Source organism: Mesoplodon densirostris, chromosome 17 (genome assembly GCF_025265405.1).
Source record: "Mesoplodon densirostris isolate mMesDen1 chromosome 17, mMesDen1 primary haplotype, whole genome shotgun sequence".
In the NCBI taxonomy this organism is placed as follows: Eukaryota; Metazoa; Chordata; class Mammalia; order Artiodactyla; family Ziphiidae; genus Mesoplodon; species Mesoplodon densirostris.
In genome coordinates this window covers 63,599,045-63,620,935 of record NC_082677.1, presented here as the reverse complement: position 1 = coordinate 63,620,935, position 21,891 = coordinate 63,599,045, and the positions used below count along the sequence as shown (strand labels likewise).

The following is a 21,891-nucleotide window of genomic DNA, read 5'->3' as shown; positions in this document are numbered from 1 at the left end:
TGACACTTATTAGCCCATGACATATAAGTGAATAACACATTTCTAAACTGATACTCTCCAAATGAGGGACATAGCATTAGGAGTAGTATCTTCCACCCTTGCTCTATACTTACTCGCTTTTGTTATGCTTTGGAGAATCATTTTGAATGGGGTGGTAGGAAAAATGGGGAAAACATCTGATGAGAACATCATTAAGTTCAACAAACATTTATTGAAAAAAAATAAATTTGGAGTCAGACAGTTTTAAATTCTGATTCTACTGCTAATTGACTCAGGGTAAGTTATTAATCTCCTCAAGACTCAGTTCCCTAACTGGAAAACAGGGCTAACCCTGTGGAGCTGCTGTGAGAATCTGGAACAACAATGAAGCTCCTGGCGTAATGCTAACATGGACCAGGGGCCCAGCCCATCAGGGGGACAGTGAGGGGTGGTGTTTGTCAAACTGCAGGTGCAACCAATGGACCGTGATGTCAATTTTGTACCTCATGACCATGATTTTGTCTTTTATATGAACTAGAACAGAACTGATATAATAGAAAATATCAGAGTACAGAGCAAGAGTAATATTGTTTTGTGAAATTTTTGTTCCTCTGTGTGCGCACGTGCACACACACTTGAAATCATGATACGAAGCAGTTCTATCGTGTCAGCGGTCAACAGTGCATTGAAGTCATTAGCAGAGTGGTTAGCTTCTCAGGTTATGGAGTCAGAAATCTCCGTAAATTAAATTTGAATCCTGTTTGCATATTTTGGAAATTAATCCCTTGTGGGTTGCATCATTTGCAAATATTTTTTCCCATTCTGTAGGCTGTCTTTTCATTTTGTTCATGGTTTCCCTTGCTGTGCAAAAGCCTTTAAGTTTAGTTAGGTCCCATTTGTTTATTTTTGTTCTTGTTTCTATTACTCTAAGAGATCCAAGAAAATATTGCTGCAAATTATGTCAGAGTGTTCTGCCTATGTTTTCCTCTAGGTGTTTAATAGTCTTTAATTCATTTTGAGTTTATTTTTGTATATGGTGTTAGAGAATGTTCTAATTTCATTCTTTTATGTGTAGCTGTCCAGGTTTCCCAGTACCACTTATTGAAGAGACTATCTTTTCTCCATTGTATATTCTTGCCTCCCTTGTCTTAGATTAACTGACCATAAGTGTGTGGTTTTATTTCTGGGCTTTCTGTTCTGTTCCATTGATCTATGGGTCTGATTTTTGTGCCAGTACCATACTGTTTTCATTACTGTAGCTTTTTAGTATAGCCTCAAGTCAGGGAGTGTGATTCCTCCAGCTTCTTACTTCTTTCTCAAGGTTGTTTTTGACTATTCAGGGTCTTTTCTCTTTCCATACAAATTTTAAAAAATTTTGTTCTAGTTCTGTGAAAAATGCCATGGGTAATTTGATAGGGATTGCATTAAATCTGTAGATTGCTCTGGGAGTATGGTCATTTTAACAATATTGATTCTTCCAATCCAAGAACACAGTACACATTTCCATCTGTGTTGTCTTCCATTTTTTTCATCAGAATCTTAATAGTTTTTGGAGTACAGGTCTTTTGCCTCCTTAAGTGGGTTTATTCCTAGGTTGTCTTTTTTTTCCTTGATGCAGTGGTAAATGGGATTGTTTCCGTAATTTCTCTTTTTTGTTGTTAGTGTATAGGAATGCAACAGATTTCTGTATATACAACAACTTATACAGCTCAATATCAAAAAACCAAACAACCCAATCAAAAAATAGGCATAAGATCTAAACAGACATTTCTCCAAAGAAGACATACAGATGGCCAACAGGCACATGAAAAGATGCTCAATGTCACTAACTATTGGAGAAATACAAATCAAAATTACAATGAGGTATCACCTCACACCAGTCAGAATGTCCATCATTAAAAAGTCTACAAAAAAATAAATGGTGGCGATGGTGTGGAGAAAAGGGGGCCCTCCTACACCATTGATGGGAATGTAAATTGGTGCAGGTATTATGGAAAACAGTATGGAGGTTCCCTAAAAAACTGAAAACAGAGTTAACATATGATCCAGAAATTCCATTCTTGGTCATATATCCAGAAAAGATGAAAACCCTAATTCAAAAAGATACATGCACCCCAATGTCCATAGCAGCACTACTTACAATAGTGAAGACATAGAAACAATACACAAACACACACACACATTGGAATATTACTCAGCCATAAAAAAGAACGAAATAATGCCATTTGCAGCAACACAGATGGAGCTAGAGATTATCATACTAAGTGAAGTCAGAGAAAGACAAATACCACATATCCCTTATATGCGGAATCTAAAAAAATGATAGAAATAAACTTAATTACAAAACAGAAATAGACTTACAGACACAGAAAAGTAATTGTTACCAAAGGGGAAAGTGACGGGGAGGGATAAATTACGAATTTGGGATTAACAAATATACACTACTATATATAAAATAGATAAACATGGTCCTGCTTTGTAGCAAATGGAACTATATTCAATATCTTGCAATAACCTATATTAAAAAGAATCTGAAAAATTTACGTATATATAACTTTTATATATATAATATAAAATCGCTTTGCTATACACCTGAAACACTGTAAATCAACTATACTTCAATTAAAAAAAAACCAAACACACACATACACACACACAATTTGAATCCTGGCTCTGCCGCTTACTTGGTAAGTGGGGTAAGCTCACAATGCCTTGGTTTTTAAATCTGTCAGATAAGGATGACAAGAGAATTGTGAGGATTAAGTGGCAGATGGTAGGAAAAGAGGCTAAAACGTGTTAAGGATTCTGCAATGGTTAGGAATTATTATTAATACTTGTGTAACTTGTCAGGGCCTGCAACAAGCACTAGAGCAACAGAAATGAGAGACACAGGCCCTCTCTTCAAGGAGAGGAAGAATATAGTCGAGAATGTGGGGAGGGATGAGAAAAAAATGCCGGAGGTCTTGGTGGGGAGCTGGAAAGTACAGGTGGGTAGAGGGTGGTAGTCAGGAAAGAACCTGGTGGGAGGGGAGCCAGAAATCAAAAGACTACAGAAAAGTGGTATTTTCTCTTCTTGTTCTTGGTAGAAAATATTAGATACATTTCTCTGCTTTTCCCCAAAACTCCTACTGTGGTTTTTTTTGTTGTTTTTTTTGTTTTTTTTTTGCTTTACTCTTTAAATTTATATAAACAATTTGGGTTTTTTTTAGAAACTATAATTTTGTATATTAAAAAACACAGGTTTATGTTTATACTCTTTAGCATGTGTGAGTTATTTGAAGAATACAACTTTTCATAGTGTTACCCATATTTGAATTTCCATATAGGCTGCAATCCTGATGGAAACAATTTGGTTTTTATTATAAGCAATAAATATAAAGAAAATCACCAAGGACACATTAACAGAAATTAAAGAGCAAAGTCAGCCCAGAATGTGTTACTCTTTTTATATAAGTAGAAATAATACCTAAAAGTTTAGTGCCCTGATCCTTAAGAACAATGATAGTTCCTATCGACTGAGTGTTCCCAAGAACCAGGCATGGGCCACAAATGTTTTCACACCCACTTACATCTTCACAGCAAATCTATGTGGCCGTAGTTCCCAGACCTGGTTTAAGAATGAGGAGGACTATGAAGCTTGGAAGCCGAGTGACTTCATCAAGGTCACGCACTCATGTGAGGCAGAACAGGAATAAAGATGTAGGTCATACTGACACTCAGTCTTTGCTCTTAAATATTCTATCCCTGGCTGCCTCCTGAATGATTTCCTGGGACCTTTACACATTGCACAGTATCTACAGATTCTCTCCCTCTAATCAACCAACACTGTGCCCTGGAGACAAACACATAAAAAGTGGAAAATAAAGGTTCTGTGTTTACAGTGGTTCGTGATCATTATCTACATGGATACAAAGCTTAGCACTGTTTTATAAACACACTCTCTGGAGTGTGTATACAGAGTATGCTCAAAAGTAGGATGGAAACTGATGGAATAGAACCAAAACCTGGTGATGTCAAGGTATATTTAGTCTTTGCTCAGATGTGCTTCCAAACATTTTCGGCAGAGCCAGGAATCGTCCAACCTTTCTTTATAGAGTTCTTTACGTACACAAACATACAGCCTTTTCTTATTAAGAAACATTAAAGATAATGCAGGGCACGCTTCCAGATCCTTTCATCCGAGAATATGAAAGGACTTTAGAGACATGCCCATTATTTCTGCTAAGTAGTCTCATTTGGCCATTTCAGAAATGGGTACAATCAAAACTTAAAACTTGGGAATCTAAACTCATTTATTTTCTACTGTAATCACTAAGTCATGAATCTAATAGCCAGAGGGAATCTTTAAATACAGGGATTATATGTACTGAAAAGTTCTTCCCATTTTTCCTGAAAGGGATCTCTTAAAAAATTTCTTTTTAATTGTGGTAAAATACACATAAAATTTACCACTTCAACCATTTTTGAGTGTACAGTTCAGTGGTATTAAAAACATTCACATTATTGTACAGCCATCACCACCATCCAGCCACAGAACTCCTCTCATCTTGCAAAAGTGAAACTCGGTACCCATTAAACAACAACTCCCCACTTCTCCATCCTGGCAGCCACCATTCTACTTCTTGTCTCCATGAATTGACTATTCTAGGTACCTCATATTAGTAGAATCATACCGTATTTGTCCTTTGCGACTGGCTTATTTCACTTGGCATAATGTTCTCAAGGTTCATCTGTGCTGTAGCATGTGTCTGAATTTCCTTCTTTTGTAAGGCTGAATAATATTGCATTGTATATATATGTACCACATTTTGTTTATCCATTCATCTGTTGATGCACCCTTGGGTGCCTCCACCTTTTTGCAATTGAGAATAATGCTGCTATGAACATGCTTGTACAGAGAGCTCTTCAAGACCCTGTTTCAATTCTTTTGGGTTTATAACCTTATGCAGAATTACTGGATCATATAATAATTAGATTTTTAACTTTTCTGAGGAAACTCCATCTTGTTTCCACAGTGGCTGCACCATTTTACACTCCTACCAGCAATGCACGAGGATTCTAATTTCTCCACATCCTAGTCAACGCTTGTTATTTTCTTTTTTTTTTTTTTGATAGTAGACATCTTAAGGGGGTGTGAAGTGGCATCTCATTGTGGTCTGGAAGGAATATCTTGATTTCAAAATTACTTACAGTAATTCCAGGTATTTTAGAGGCCAGGGCTAGGTAGCAACTGCTGTACTCAGTCATAAGACACAAATCCACGTTCTCCTTCCTTTGGGTGCCATGTTCTATATGCTTCCTAATAAACAGGCATTAGAGAGCTCATTGTACCCACATTCCAGGATGAACATGTGCCTGGATCTTTTTGTGTCGTCTCCTCTTTGTGTTTCTCATCTCAAGAGGGTGTTTTTCTGAGCTTCCTTTGATGGCCAGATAATTGTAGAGAATTAAAAAAAAACCCTCAAAATTAAAAAACAAACTCAGCAAGGCTGTCAAAGCAGAGGGCAGGATGGATGATGAAGGCACAGGCCCTATGTTGCCCTTGGGTATATACCTGTAGGATAGTAATTACTCAGTAAGTATTCACTGAATTATGTTGGGTGGGTGAACCATAAGGAATGGCAGGAGCTTCTACTGTGCATATAATCCAATCTCTAAAACAACACCTGAAAGTCATACATCTTTAAGAAGCAGAACAAAAGAGAACAGAATTAGAGCCCAGGAAGAGAAGGTCCGTTCAACGCTCCACCATCACAGCAACTGTGTATGGGGTTTACAGGAAGCACTCCACATGCACTGACTTATGTAGTCCTCACAGCAGCTCGATGAGTTGGTCCTGTCGGCTGCCTTGTAAGGAGGAGAAGACTGAGGTGCACAGAGATGGGACTCCGTGTCCTGTGCTCTTCCTCCTTATTCTGTACTGCCTGCCTGGTTAATCATTTATTAAGGGTTGAATTCTAAAAGGTTCCCCAGAGCATCAATACACCCTGTAATCCTCAAAGCTCCACAGTTTCACAAAGCCTTCCAGGGAGATAATCACCTTTGAAAAGGTAGCTTTATTTCCTACAGCAAAATTCCATCTTTAAGACACTTAAAATTCGTGTTTCTCTACAGGAAACTCTCCAGTGCTAAGCTAATCATTTATCATTTTGTTCTCAGTGTTATGTGGTTATCAGTGGATAAAACTGTGGCACCTGAGGAAGTGTGAGTCCAGAAATCTGTCTGGGTCAGTTATTAAATCACATGCACACGAAACAAATGAAAGAACAAACAAACCCTAGTATCTGAGGAAAGTATCTGCTGAAAACACCTGCTGCTAAAAATATGCTCTATTGGGGGAAAATGGATCAACACTTTCATGCAATTTGAAAAAAACTAATCAACTTAAAAGCAGTTAAACTTAGGTGCCTTATAAAAAGAACATGTGAGAATGTTCTGACGTGCATACCTGAGGTACACCTGACAGTTTCTTCCTTAAAGGGTGAAATCCAACTATGGTTGTCAAGATCCCGTCGATGGAAATTTCACCTTCAGGTTCTGACAATCTAAAAAGGGCAGCGATGAGGGAACTTTTTCCAGCTCCTGTTCTTCCCACAATGCCAACCTGCAAAGAGATCCATTGGGATTAAGAATTCACAATATGCAACAAACCTAGGAGAAACCCTGGCTGTTGAAGATGAATTTTTAACGTTCCATATAGAGTAGTCTATAAGTTTCTCAACCATGGCACTGTTGACGTTACGGGCTAGATAATTCACTGTTGGGGGGTCAGGGGCCTGTCCTGTGTATTACTGTAGGATGTTTAGCAGTAGCCATGGACTCTACCCACTAGATACCAGAAGCACCTCCCACATCTTGGCAACCAAAAATATCAGATATTGACAAATGTCCCCTGGTTGAGACCCCCTGGTCCCAAAAAGAGTTAAAAATAACAGAATCAATCTACTGGCAGTGAAAAGCTAGCAGTCTCTGGCATGGACATATATACACTACCAAACGTAAAACAGGTAGCGGGAAGCAGCCGCATAGCACAGGGAGATCAGCTCGGTGCTTTGTGACCACCTCGAGGGGTGGGATAGGGAGGGTGGGAGGGAGAGAGACGCAAGAGATATGGGGACAGGGGCTTCCCTGGTGGCGCAGTGGTTGAGAGTCCGCCTGCCGATGCAGGGGACATGGGTTGGTGCCTGGGTCCGGGAGGATCCCACATGCCACGGAGTGGCTGGGCCCGTGAGCCATGGCCGCTGAGCCTGCGCGTCCAGAGCCTGTGCTCCGCAACGGGAGAGGCCACAACAGTGAGAGGCCTGCGTACTGAAAACAAACAAACAAAAAACAAGAGATATGGGGACATATGTATATGTATAACTGATTCACTTTGTTATAAAGCAGAAACTGACACACCATTTTAAAGCAATTATACTCTAATAACGATGTTAAAAAAAAAAAAAATATATATATATATATATATAACTAAAAAAAAAAAAGCTAGCCGTCTCCTAAGTCAGCGGTCCACACCCTTTTTGGCACCAGGGACTGGTTTCATGGAAGACAATTTCTCCACGGACAGGCAGGGTTGGAGGTGTGGGGAACGGTTCCGGCGGTAGCCCGAGCGAGCGATGGGGAACGGTGGGGAGCGGCAGATGAAGCTTCACTTGCTCGCCCGCTGCTTACCTCCTGCTGTGCGGCCCAGCTCCCGACAGGCTGCGACTGGTACCAGTCTGCGGCCCGGGGGTTGGGGACCCAACCCTAAGTGGCCCATAAGAAGTTCACTTTTATTTTTTTTATTTTTATTTTTTTTAATTTTTAATTAATTAATTAATTATTGCTGTGTTGGGTCTTCGTTTCTGTGCGAGGGCTTTCTCTAGTTGTGGCAAGCGGGGGCTACTCTTCATCACGGTGCGCGGGCCTCTCACTATCGCAGCCTCTCTTGTTGTGGAGCACAGGCTCCAGACGCGCAGGCTCAGTAGTTGTGGCTCACAGGCCTAGTTGCTCCGCGGCATGTGGGATCTTCCCAGACCAGGGCTCGAACCCATGTGCCCTGCATTAGCAGGCAGATTCTCAACCACTGCGCCACCAGGGAAGCCCAAGAAGTTCACTTTTAAATTAGCTTTATTCCTACTGTCTAGGCATTTTGACCTTGAGAATCATGTGGGTAATTTTACAGAGATGTCGACAAGTCAAGTAAGAAGTGTTAGACATAAACAAGTACTCATTTTCTCAGGAATCTATTATTTAAGAGGAATTATTCTTTGGTAGAGAGACTAAATCACTTCCTGATGTTAAATATCTTAATTATACCCTATCTTGAAAGGAAACATCTTAAAATTATAAGATGCAGGTCTCAGTGTCGTAAAAGACAGTAGCCAGCAGACAAAATACACATAATGAGATCAACAAAAACACAAACAACATTTGCTACTTATATGGGACCTTTCATCTGAGCAGTTCAAAAGTCATTTTATAAACAACTTAATACTTATAATTGCTCCTTGGAAAGATACATGCAAGTTTCAGTCTAGTTATTAAAGCCAAAGTAGAGAGAAATTAAGTTCATTAAGAATAAGATTAAGGAATCAATATAATGCAGGTAAAATGCTGGTCAGGAATAAAACTATACTATAAAAACTGGCTTTTAAATGTGTGCATCCAAACATGTACTATACAGAAACTGGCCTTTTTTATCAATAAGCTTGCCCAGCTCCGTGGTGGGAGCTTCCCAAGAGATGATTTCATTTCTATTCAGAAATTTGGAATTTATGTGGGGTGTTAAGACATGCTTTCAATCATTTGTAAATTTATTCAGCAAATTTTTTAAACTCACGGCTTTAAACAGAGAAGAACTAAGTCTTTCTGAGCATGTAATCAGAATGCTGGGAACTTTTCATATTTTGTCATTTGAATGCCTCCAAAGTTTCGAATCTTTGTCTGTAAAATCAATCATAGCATTTCAAAAAAGAATTTATCTCTATAGAGATTAAATGTAAGAAAAGTGAGTTTAGCTAATTTTATTATTTTGTAGCCATTTTATACCTTATGTTAAACCCTAATATATGTAATATAGATGGGCCATTCTCTGCATATAGGCAGGCCCTAGTGCGTGTATATATATATGACTCATGTGTTCTGTGTATAGGCAGACCTTGAACATATTGTGGATTTGGTTCCAGACGACCACAATAATGTGAATATCTCCAAATAAAGCAAGTCATAAGAATTTTCTGTTTCTCTGTACATATAAAAGTTATGCTTACACTATACTGTAGCCTACTAAGTGTACAATAGCATTATATCTGAAAAACAATGTACATACCTTAATTTTCAAACACTTTATTGCTAAAAAAACATGCTAACCATCATCTGAGACTTCACTGGGTTGTAGTAACATTAAAGAATGCTGACCACAGATCACCATAACAGATATAATAATATTGAAAAGATTTGGAATACTGCAAGAATTACCAAAACGTGACACAGAGACAGGGAGTGAACAAAGGCTGTAAGAAAAATGGGGCCAATGGACTTGCTTGACGCAGGGTTGCCACAAATGTTCAATTTGTAAAAAATGCATGATCTGTGAAGCACAATAAAACCAGGTATGCCTGTATTTCTGGGTGTTCTCAGATGTAAACCAACACACATCAGGACACAGGCAAGAACTGTGTCTGTGAGAATGTGCATATGTTCCCATACTATCAGCTCTACTGAAACTGATCCATCTGTGCAAACTGGAACATTTGTAGACTCCTGGTAAATGGCAGAGATATGCAGGGGCACCGAGAAAATCCGCTCTGGCTATTTCTACCATTCAGTTATCAAAATACACTCTGGAAGTCTTTCCCAGGACACCAACAGGTTTTTCCAGTTGCCCGTGGAGAGTGTCACCAGTATCAGTAAGTTTACATTCCTAACACCAAAGACACTTGGAGACAGTCTTATTTCAGTGTTTTGTGACATACCCATTCTATTTTCTCAAACAGGCCAGGGGTGGCCTCTGACTAACACACCAACTTGTTAGACATTTGCACCTGGATCTCTCTTCATACGTCAAACTCAACATGATCAACACCCAGTGCCCCACACAAAACAGCTGCTTCCTCTGACTTCCCCACTTTACTCTCATTCCTTCTGTCTCAGGCTCATGGGCTCACAATGTCCACCTTACTTCCAGCTTTCCCTGAGTTCAGCGTGGTGCCAAGCCCTGCAGATTCTACTACTGCAATGTTTCATGACTCAACCCCTCACTGAGTCTCTTTCCTTTGAAACTCTTTCCTTAATCATAATCAGTGCAAATGAATTTGAAAAGTAAATTCTAGCTATACCCCAGCACTCTGATTAAAAACCATTCTTAAGATGTTGATGTTTTTACCTTCTAGACTTATATGTTGACGTGTTCTTGAAGATACAAGCTCATATACTTAAACAGAATGAGATTAACATGAACATACTGTTGTAATCTGCTTTCATTCAGTATTTCATAAAAGTACTTATTTTAATGGCTACATAATATTACAGTATGTGTGATCATTTATTTAACAAAACCCCAATTTCCAGATAGGTAGATGGTCTCCAATATTTTGCTATTATAAATAACTCTGTTAAATATCATTGAAGCTAAATCTTTGCAAACAACCTTCATTATTTCCTTAAGAGAAATTCTTAGGTGTGCAATTGATAAGAAACAGGTATGAACATTTTCAGAGGAAGCTGTTAAGTAGCGCCAACCTACCCTCCAGAAATATGATAATATTTTGTTTTCCTTTTTTTTTTTTTTTTTTTTGGCTGTGCTGCATGGCTTGGGGGATCTTAGGGATTGAACCCGGGCCCACAGCAGTGAAAGTGCTGGGTCTTAACCACTGGACTGCCAGGGAATTCCGGATACCATTTTCTACTCCCACTCATAAACACAGGTGCACATTCGCAAACCTAGGTGTTATAACTTTGTTTTAATTGACATCAGTTTGATTCCAAAAAGTGGAATCACTTTCCCTGATGTCTTGCTGGAGGCCCAGCAGCTACTGGCTCCCTGCCTTCCGCATCTGCCCACTCTGGTCCACGTGCACCCACTTCTCAGATTAAACTCCCGAAGGTGGCTCTGTGCCCGTCACTCCACCCCGGGAAGTCTCTGCTACAAAACTGTCCCCGCTAACCTCTCCATCCTCCATCTCCACGAGGCAGCTTCCCTGGGGTTACTAGGCAGTTGTGACGGCTGAACGTGAAAATGTGTGCTATACACCTGGCAGTTCTTTTCCCTGAATGCTCTGCAGGTGCCCGGTTCTTCATTCACTGAATCAGGGCATCGTGCCTTTGCTCATGCTGGTCCCACCTTCCGGAATGCCTTCCACATGCATTTCCACCTGCTGAAACCCTAACCATATATCACTAAGTCTGCCTCACCGGCCTAATCCCTCAGAAATGCTCTCCCTGACCCCTCCTGTGGACTTCTCTCAATCCTCACAGACGTGATACCATCTTTTTCTAAAATTCCATAAAAATGATGACCTCCTTCTATCTTACAAAGCTAATATGGCCTTTTTCTTATTTTTTCAACTGGACTGTATGTGTTGACAGCAGGATCTGTATTGGATTTGCCTTTGTATTATTTGTATTACCTGTGGTGTCCTGAGACAAAGAGGCATTATGTAGGGAGCTGAGATTTTTAACTCAAGCTGGAGAAATTTATGGAAAATTGATTACCATATTATTTAGGTATATGATAAGTTGGACAGAGAAAAGACATGGCAGATGGATCCTACCACCATAAATACAATTGCAAATGGCCAACCTCACATTTTCATGGGGCAGACAATTGATACAGTATAAGTGGTTACGGTCATTTTACCCACTATGAAGATGACAACAATCTTTGTCCAGGCATTTACTCTATGCTAGTCTCCATGCTGGGTGCTTTAAGTGTCTTATCTTGTTTAACTTGTTCAACAACCCTAGAGGTTAGGTCCTACCATTTCCATTTTGCAAAAGAAAAGATTGAGACTTAGTAAGATTAATTAGTCTGCCTGAAATAACAGAGGCCGTAAGTCACAGGACAGGACTCAAATACATGCGCATCGGCCTCTTTCCATTCTGCTGATGGCCTCCTTATCACCTGGATGGCCTGGCAGCTTATTATGCCCCTCTGTGTAGCTAGAAGAGAAAGTGGGGAGAGGTGTAGCTGCAGTTAAAAGAACAGGCCTACCATATAGATCCTATGCCAGACAGTTAAAGCAAGACATGGACACAGGTACCTGAGCTCAGGTAGGCTGGCTGTCAGCAGGAAGAACTGGCACCCACAGCTGGGCTGGCAGAGAAACCTGCAGCTAAGTAGGCACATGATGCCTGGGAAACAGGCCAAACAGACCTAGTGCCCTGCGTTGGGCAGCAAGAGTAATTTTTGATCCCATCAGGTAGTGAAAGAGCTGCACATACACTGCTACACTGGGCTGTCTCTGACTCCGAGCCCAGGCAGGGCCGAGCCTGTGGTGAAATACCTATAGTGCCCACAGGAGGCTGGTGTGGGGAAGGCCAGACAGCAGGATGAAAACTGCCTGTGATGAAGACAGACTCCACTGAAAAGATGCAAATAAATGTACTGGAATCACACAGAATTAGATTATAATGTAAAGGCATGATTTGCAGAATATAAAAGTAAGTAAATTTGTAGGGTAAGTGGCACAGAACTTTCTAGAGCCGCATGCTAAGACACAAGAGGGGTTAGGAGATTCATGAGCTTAACTGCAAACTGTCAAAGGACAATTTCTTGGAAATCACAGGTTATCAGTCATCAAAAATTGCCTATGAGGGACTTCCCTGGTGGCGCAGTGGTTAAGAATCCACCTGCCAATGCAGGGGACACGGGGTTCGAGCCCTGGTCCAGGAAAATCCCACATGCCGCGGAGCAACTAAGCCCATGTGCCACAACTACTGAGCCTGTGCTCTAGAGCTCACGAGCCACAACTACTGAGCCCGCATGCCATAACTACTGAAGCCCATGCAACAAAGCGCAGCTCCCGCTCGCCGCAACTAGAGAAAGCCCGCACGTAGCAACAAAGACCCAACACAGCCAAAAAAATAAATAAATAAATAAAATAATTAAATTAAAAAAAAATTTGCCTATGGGAGAGAAACAACTTTACTGGGAGGTCTTGTTTAAATGTGATTCTGAGTCGAGAAGTCTGGGTGGGCCTGAGATTCTGCATTTCGAAGAAGCTCCAGGGCCCACCAACCACCGTGAGGCAGCTCACCACACAGGGAAAGAAATGCTGGGATCCCCATTCCGTGGTCGGTTTCCAAGAAAGATTCACCTACAATGTCACTGATCTAATCTGCATCCAAGAGGAACGAAGAGTCCCCCTGACACACTGACGAGGAACCCAACAGCAGATGCAGTGCTAAATCTTAAGCTGGATTTTTAAGAGGCAAATGGCTTAAACAAACCTTTTCTCTTGAGTTAATGACTGCTGTCAGGTCCTTCAATACCAGAGGCCCATCCAAGCTGTACCTCAAGTTAATATTTTGAAAGAAAGTCTTTCCTTCATGGGGCCAGGCTGGTGGTGGATGATGAAAGAAGGATTTCCAGGGTGCTTCTTTCTCAGGGTCTGTATATTCAATCACTCGTTCTACTGAAATCATCTGAAACACATATGACATCACATGAGTTAGGAAGGGAAGGTCTTGTTCATGGATGTTCGGAGATTGTAAATGAAGCATTCTGCTTGTATATCTTTACATCTGCGTTTCTATGGTTAAGAATATCTCCGGTCTTAGCAAACACAAAGGACAGAAGTAGGAGTTTGATGAAGTCTTTGATGATTTGCAAACTTGTTTATGGCCTTGTAACACTGTCCTTTACAGCTCCTTCCTTCAACATTATATTAAAGAATTAGAGAAATGAATGCAAAGATTTTATTGATCCACTTTTCACACCTGAATAAAAAGCAAAAGAATTTTGTTAAAGAAAAGAATACTTATGGACGCCCATCAGTAATGTGTTGCTACAGAAAGGCCATCTGTTATAGATGAGCAGAACTGGATGGTCAGCAAACCTCATTTTAATAATTAATCACTTTCTACTCTATTAAGGAAAGAAATGGAAAGATTTTGTTTTTATTGTTTCTCTCCCTTTAGGAGAAGATGCTAATATTCAAAAGAGAGTATAATTTACATATTGACTAAGGCCCTTTAGACAACTTTAATTTGACACCTTTGATAGCTCATTCTGAGAGGGGGGGCTTATCCTACCAGAAAAAAGGGACACCAGCAAATTCAGGTGTGCAACACATACAAGACCAAATGCTAAAATGGGGAACAGAGGAACCTATTAATTAAATAAACCTCAAAATACTGAATTCTTCTCTTACCAAAAATGAGGAATTACCCATTAAGAAACAAAAATAAACAAACCCCTAAGAAATTAGCTTATATTCTCTCCAGGATTTCAGAACCTCCCTCTTACAGAGACATTTATTATATTTGAAGACAGCTTGTGATGAACATAAAACCTGCTGATATGGCACACATAAGACTGAGAAAAAGATATATATTTTTTATTTTACATCAACTTTAAACAGATGGAGGAGGATATAAAAAATTTTTTTAACTATGACGTAAAAATAACAGTTTTACTATTTTACATAAGAATTGCTTTTATGCCATTTAATGGCAAGGAGACTTGGAAAAGCTAAGAACGGTCAGATAAGATAAACATCACCATATTCTCAACTTTGACGCTTTGCCAGACGCACCACTGGATCGTCCCCATGAGCGTGAGGGCGAGAGACAGTGCCTGGCCAACCTGCCCGGCATCCAAAGCTAAATGAGGAAGGAGAAGGGGAATAAAGTCAGTCTCATTCTCAACCCCTTGCTCAGCCCCTTCTGTCACTTTACCAAGAAGACCCCTTTACATATTTAAATCATTTCATGCAATGATAGTATTACTCATACTTTTACTATCTGTTGATTGAGACCATAATACAGTGAAAAAAAAAAACCCACTATAAATTTAGAAAGACTGTTACATGCGTTCATTAATCCCAACAGGATTGACATACATTTTACAATAGGTGAGGAATAATGTCATTATTCAGACTTTTGTCATTACGGTTTCAAGAATCATTATGTAATTTCACTTACTACGTCCAATGTAGCTGCAGGTGAAACCATGAAAAACAAGGCAATGGGTTTTAAGAACCAGTGCTTTTAAATCTAAAATACTACTCTCATTGTTTCTTATTCAATGTTGTGACCATGGAATAGTTAGGGATGGTGAGTTCATGGCACGCAGGCCAATACCTGCTCATCTGGTACCCACACAGCAGGGAGGATACTGTTCTTCCCTACAGGGAATCTTTCTCACCTCGATACCCACAGCCAAGAGATCTGAGTAGCCCTAAAGCTAAAACCTAAAGTGCTAAGCTGAACAAAAAGCTTCATGGTAAACTTGGTTCTCTCCTCCCAACTATAGGACACTACCCGGAATGTTCAGAAGGTCAGCTTGCTACAGTTGCGAAGACCTCCACCCATTCCAAGAAAGAAAAAAAAAAAGATAAAAGGTCTCATCAAGACACAAATGACTTCACATGGACCACACTGTGGAATCACACGCTATAAATGCTATAATACAATTTATTAGAACCAAACAGTGTATCTTAGATAAGGCAAGAGTCTAATTTAATAACTGTAAACAAAGCTATAAACTGTAGGCACACCACAGACACTCACATCTGTACTTGCTTCCTGCCAGAATCAGGGACCCAAAGGCAACAAGGATAGCACAGTGGCATCCAGACGCACAGCGAGCCATCGGGACGTAGTCGAAAGCAGTAACCAAGCCTCTGGATTTGTGAACCGTAATAAGCATGATAAATAAGCAGAAAAACCATGTTAGCTGCTGCTAATGAGGGACAGCATTTTGCTCAGTTGAGCTACAGAAGATTTTACACAAGGTAGGACAGCAAAGCTCCACACCCAAGGAGCCTGAAGACTCCAGAAAGTTAGGTTTTGACAGAAGACAACATACGGTACACATAGGAATCAGTCCAGGGGCTTTGTGGGAAGCCTGCACTGAAAAATTCAACCCACAGGTTATAAACAGAAATACAATCACAATAAAGAACATGGAAAAATGGTCTCATTGGTACATTTGCTGCAGTGCTGGGCCTCAAAATGAGGCTCATCCTCTCACATGTCAACTATTCCCTTTTCTCCAGTAGCAGAGAGCTCAGCTCACACTCTGTTTCCAGCACCTTCTGCACTTACTGCGGGGCCCTGCATAGCGTTTATTCTTACGAGCCAGTATCTAAACAACCATCAGCTAACAGGATCTGCATGTGGCTTTCAAAATGCCACTTTATCTTCAAAATACAGTAAAGACTGGATAACTGAGCCAGGATTTTATAGACTTAGAGGAAATTCTGAAATTTCTACCTAGAAAAAACTTCACTGATACAAAGAATAATACACAGCAAGTGGGCAGCAAATCAGGGAATTATTTTCCTCAGTCACATCTGCTGCCCTGCATGTTGTGAAAAGAGAGTCGGCAAACTACAGCCTGGGGGCCAAAAACGGCCCACCACTTGTTCTGAAAATAAAGTTTTATTGGAACACAGCCACGGCCATTTGCTGATATATTATCTTTGTCTGTCCTTGTGCTAAAACAGGAAAGTTGAAAAGTTACAACAGAGACAGTATGGCAAACAAAGCCTAAAATATTACTCTCTGGCTCTTTGCAAAAAAAAAGTTTGCTGACTCCTGCCCTAAAGGACAGAAAGTCACAGGTCACAGTGATGGAAGGACAATGCAAGCCAGTGAGGGGAGAAAAGCAGGGGTGTGACAGGGGAAGAGGGGAGCTCAGAGGGGAGGCTGAGAGGAAGGGCCGGGGAGGCGCAGAGAGAGGTGGGGGCCGGCAAGGCCACCTGACAAGGACTCGAGCCTCAGAAGGCAGCACCTCCCATCCTTTGAAACCATGTCCAGAAACTTACAGACCTGAATGCAAATCCTGGTGTGCATCGAACAGTTCCTGAAACCTCTCTTCGGCTTTGTACGCCCGGATGGTCCAGAGTCCTCGGAGAGAAGATGATAAGTGGGAAAATACTGGGCTCCGAGCTGGGGAAGTAGAGACAAACAACAGGGAAAGTCAGGGAGGCTGGATGCAAGGAAACCACCTGCCTCTCGTGCTCCGCGGTTGCACATCCTGCCATAAGGGCTTCCTGGTGGGCTGCCTGGGGGAAGAGGGATGATGCCCCTGCTGTAGAGGGTCCTCCACATGAAACCTCCAACTCCTGCTCACACCAAGCTTCACTTTAATGACCTGGACATGAAGATTCTCTCTGAACCTATCTTTGACCAAATTCAAATCACAGCTAGATTTAGATAAAGAAATCTTTTACTAGCTCATTCATCAAGGTCCTCCTCAAACATGCTTCCCTCCAGATTCTCCCGATATCCCTCCAGTTGGAAATTGTTCGCTAATTTTTTAAAAACTTGGTGAAGTATAGTTGATTTGCAATAATGTGTTAGTTTCAGGTGTATAGCATAGTGACTCAGTTTTTTTCTGATTATGTTCCATTATAGGTTATTACAAGTTATTGCCTAGAATTCCCTGTGCTATACAGTAAATCCTTGTTGCTTACCTGCTTTATGTATAGTGGTGTGTATCTGTTAATCCCATTCTCCTAATTTGTTCCTCCCTCCCTCCCTGCCCGCTTTGGTAACCGTAAGTTTGTTTTCTATGTCTCTGAGTCTGTTTCTGTTTTGCATATAGAGTCATTTGTATTATTTTTTAGATTTCACATATAAGTGATATCATATAGTATTTATCCTGCCCTTCTCTGACTTACTTTACTAAGAATAATATTCTCTAGGTACAACCATTGCGCTGCAAATGGCAATATTTCATTCCTTTTCATGGCTGAGTAACTACTGTCCACTAATTTTTGAGTCGGCAGCATTTTTAAATTAAATTCTCTGTGAAAGTGCTCACCACACTGAATTTTGATGAGTTATCTATGTGTTGTCTCCACCTTAGATTAGTAACTTAAGGGCTTGGATAAAATCGGCATATCCCCCAAACTGGAACAGTGCCAGGCACAGGACAGGGGTGAGAGAGGAAGGTGAGCGGACAGTCTGCTGTCTTCCTGCATCCCGGGACTTTCCTGAACCTGCATCAAGAGTCTCTTTGCAGGTCACGGAGCCTGGGTATCGCACTGCCCTTTTGCCTGTAGGACCCGGGCAGCCGAGGCATCTCTGAATAGTCTTGACTCCACTGCATGAACCTGATGGATGTTTTTGTAACTGCCTGCTGGATACTTGAGGCTTCTGGAGGTCACTCTGCATGTGACACTCACATCACTCTTTTAGAATCTGACCGTGGCCTTAATGTCCATTCTCTTTTGAGTGACTTCATGTGGGTCTGGGGCCTGGTGTCACATGACTGGCCATTCATTTCCTGGCATCTTTTCTAAGCACACACTGAACACGAGCACCAGGGCCTGGCTCCTGCACATCAGGGAACAGGTGGGCTTCAGGCTGCTGGGCAGGGAGGACCCTTACGATTTTCATTCCCCACCATGAACTAGGCTACAACCTGCTGTTGTCAGGGACAGACAGTGTGAGTCTGTGACCTTGGATATGGCTTCAGCATTCAGGCACTGCCAAATGAATAAAGCTGGCTAGAGAAAGGCAACCAAACTTCATCCTGGTTCTATGTACTGCTCCCTGACTGACCACTGCTATGCTCGCTTTTGCAAAAATATGCAAAAAAAGCCCCATTATAATCAGCTGCAGATTTGTCATTAAGAGGATAAAAGTTAACCTAAGCTTCCAGAGGCAGCTACGCAGTAGGATCTGAAAATAAACCTCAGGACTTCAGTAGTTCTTCTGAGCACGAAAATGAAGCAGGTTTATGTCGTCTGGCCACAGCAATCAGGCGTCCTTCTTTTTGCTAGTGGCTCTAGCAGTGGCCTTAAGAATTACTATCACTTACCGTATAGAGAAAACCGCAGTGTTATTATTTATGACACAGACCCGCTATCTAGAGAGAAAACATAAACAGTTCTAATGAACTCACCACCACATTCAGTGACCTGGGGGAGTGGAGGAGGGAGTATCCAGATTGAACTTACGGTCTAATACTGTCACAGCCTGCTAGGGTGCCGACAACACAAATACTCCACAGGAGCTGTGCCCAAGTTTTCAAAACCCCCATAACACACACTGAAAAATTCCTGTACTGATGCTTTAAAAAAGCCTCAGGAGGTGCCCTCCTCTCACTCTCATATGGATGGGAGGTGGTCCTTGCCCCAGGCAAAAATCTCTGTCAGGCATTCCTTCTGGAACAACTCTTTGAATGTACCAGATCTGCTTTGCAACAAGACTACTGAATGACTCCCTTTCATGAGTGGCCTCAAATCATACAACATCTGAAGCCTTGCGTGCACAGAAGACTGGATGGAGCTCATCACTTCCTCTTCAGCTTCCCCAGGTCCCACCATCCTACCAAGTCACACGGGCAGAAGAGCGCACACATGTGGATTCTACTGCTCCACAGTCCATTCAAACACCTCACAAAACCAGACCTCACGGGGCTTTAGCTGGTTCTCTTGATGACTGAAAATTTTTTCTACAGCTTTTATGAAACTGATGCCCACTATCCTTTACGTAAATACTTAGGATAAATGCCTCTTAAGAATTTATTACTTTAAAAAAAACACACAGGGCTTCCCTGGTGGCACAGTGGTTGAGAGTCCACCTGCTGATGCAGGGGATGCGGGTTCGTGCCCCGGTCCGGGAAGATCTCACATGCCGCGGAGCGGCTGGGCCCGTGAGCCATAGCCACTGAGCCTGCGCGTCTGGAGCCTGTGCTCCGCAATGGGAGAGGCCACAACAGTGAGAGGCCCGCGAACCGAAAACAAAACAAAACAAAACAAAAAACCACACAAGTACCACAACAAAAATACTCTTTTGTCTTGATGAATTTAGATTTTTTTCCACTTAGTAGATATGAAGAACCTTGGGATCAATATGCTTCTCTTCTTGGCTTGGTTTCTAGAAAGTTAAGTTGGTATTAATTTGCAATAACTACCCATGGTTGGGATTTCTGATGTAAATATCTTCCTTCCTTACTTTTTGTCTATTATCCTTATACCTTTTTAAAAAATAGATAACAATTCTACTTATATTTTTTGTTTCAATATTAATGAAATATGTGCATTAATAGTGAGATAAGCTCTGAATTATTTCATCCTCTCTGATTACCTGCAGAATAGAACAATTAATCATAAAATGTGTTTCCCATTATTCTAAAACTAGGAAGTTGAATGGAGTAATAAACTAAATGCGTACTGAACGGATTCCCCCTCCTGTGTCCTTCTAAGGGGATTATTTTCAGCAGCCATTTATATGAACAGCTTTGGGGAAGAGGGTCCACAAACAGGGCGGTATCACACCAGATACTGGTGATGATAAATGCAAACCTGAAAATAACAGCACTTACCTTTTTAAAGCATTAACAAGTGCAACTTCATTGCCATCTTTGAACATGAGAAAGAATGTATTTTTCAAATATATTACTTCTGACACATGTTTCCTGATGTCTCCTTTCCTTTTCCTCATCTTTTCCTTTCCTTGTCACTTCTAGTAACTTTTGGAGAAGAAAAATCCCGTTTTCCTTCTTCATTAGTTCCAACATGACGACATGTTTGTTTTTTAGAAAAATGTTTACTGAGTGACTCCTCTGTGTGAGGAAGTATGTCATGAACAAGACAGAAACAGTCCCCATCCTCACGGTGTTCACATTCGTCCTCCTCGTGCTAAAATGCAAAGCTGCAGCTGACCCGCCACCAGCTCCATTTGCCTTAAGGGCCACATGAACTCACAGTGGCCATAATATCCAATTACCGAATGTTAACTTAGTGAGAAATTCCAGAAGACAGAGTCTGCAGAATTTCAGGGGTCTGGTTCATTACAGCATAAATGGAAGCCAGCCTGAGTTGCCATCCCAACCTGAGAGCCCCGGGGAACTCACTTGCACATTCCAGGAGTTTGACATCTCCTGATGTCTCTAAGAAATATCTCCGGAGAACGAAGAAAATGATGCCAAGGGGAACCAGGGGCATCACAGTCCAAGGAATCACAGCCACCATCACGCCTGCCACACCAATCCCAAGGAGAAATGTCTAAAATAGCAGAAAGAGATACAGAGGCCTCCTTGTCAAGGATTCTTTTCAAAGATAAACTTGGCCGTTTTGTTAGGATTGCATTCCTTTCCTTGAAAGACTTGTTGGAATGGTAGGCAATGCTTTCCCATCCAAAGAAATAAAATTATAGGTGGTCCTCATATTTATTTATTGCATGTGTCAAACACTATTAAGAACTTTCTAGGTATTAGCTCTTGTGATACACTCAGTAGCCCTGTGAGTCAGGCATTACTATTTTTCACAGATGAGAATATTCGAGACTCAGAGTAGGACTTGAATCCCAAACTATCATGAGTCAGTAGGTGTTACCAGAGAGATGAGCAAGCAGGTACCACAGATGAGGAATTCAGAAGCTTCATCTATACATGTAGGGGTAAAGAGGTGGTTAATTACAAATTCAGTGTCCAGAAAAGTATGAAAAAATTCAAACGTTGACCTTTGGAAGTAGGAATTCCTCTTTCTTTCTTGGTTTTCTAACCATAGTATTTACTGAGTGCTGAATGTGTACAGGGCTGTACATTTAATATTTCACGTGTATTTACTTAGCTAATCCTCACAACAGCCCTATAGAGTAATAGTATTATCTCACCTTACAGATGGAGACACTGAGGCACAGGGAGAGGAAAAGCAACTTGATCAAGACGCAGGGAGCTGGAGAGCCCAGGTTACAAGCCATCATGACACATTTAAGCTTGCTCCCAACTTCCCATCATTATGCTAAGTATTT

General features: G+C 41.1%; 1 pseudogene; it reads right to left on the bottom strand.

Annotated features, from left to right (window-relative positions):
* The window catches only part of LOC132477441 (ATP-binding cassette sub-family C member 4-like), a 164,777-nt pseudogene that overhangs the window by 94,244 nt on the left and 48,642 nt on the right, over window positions 1-21,891 (bottom strand).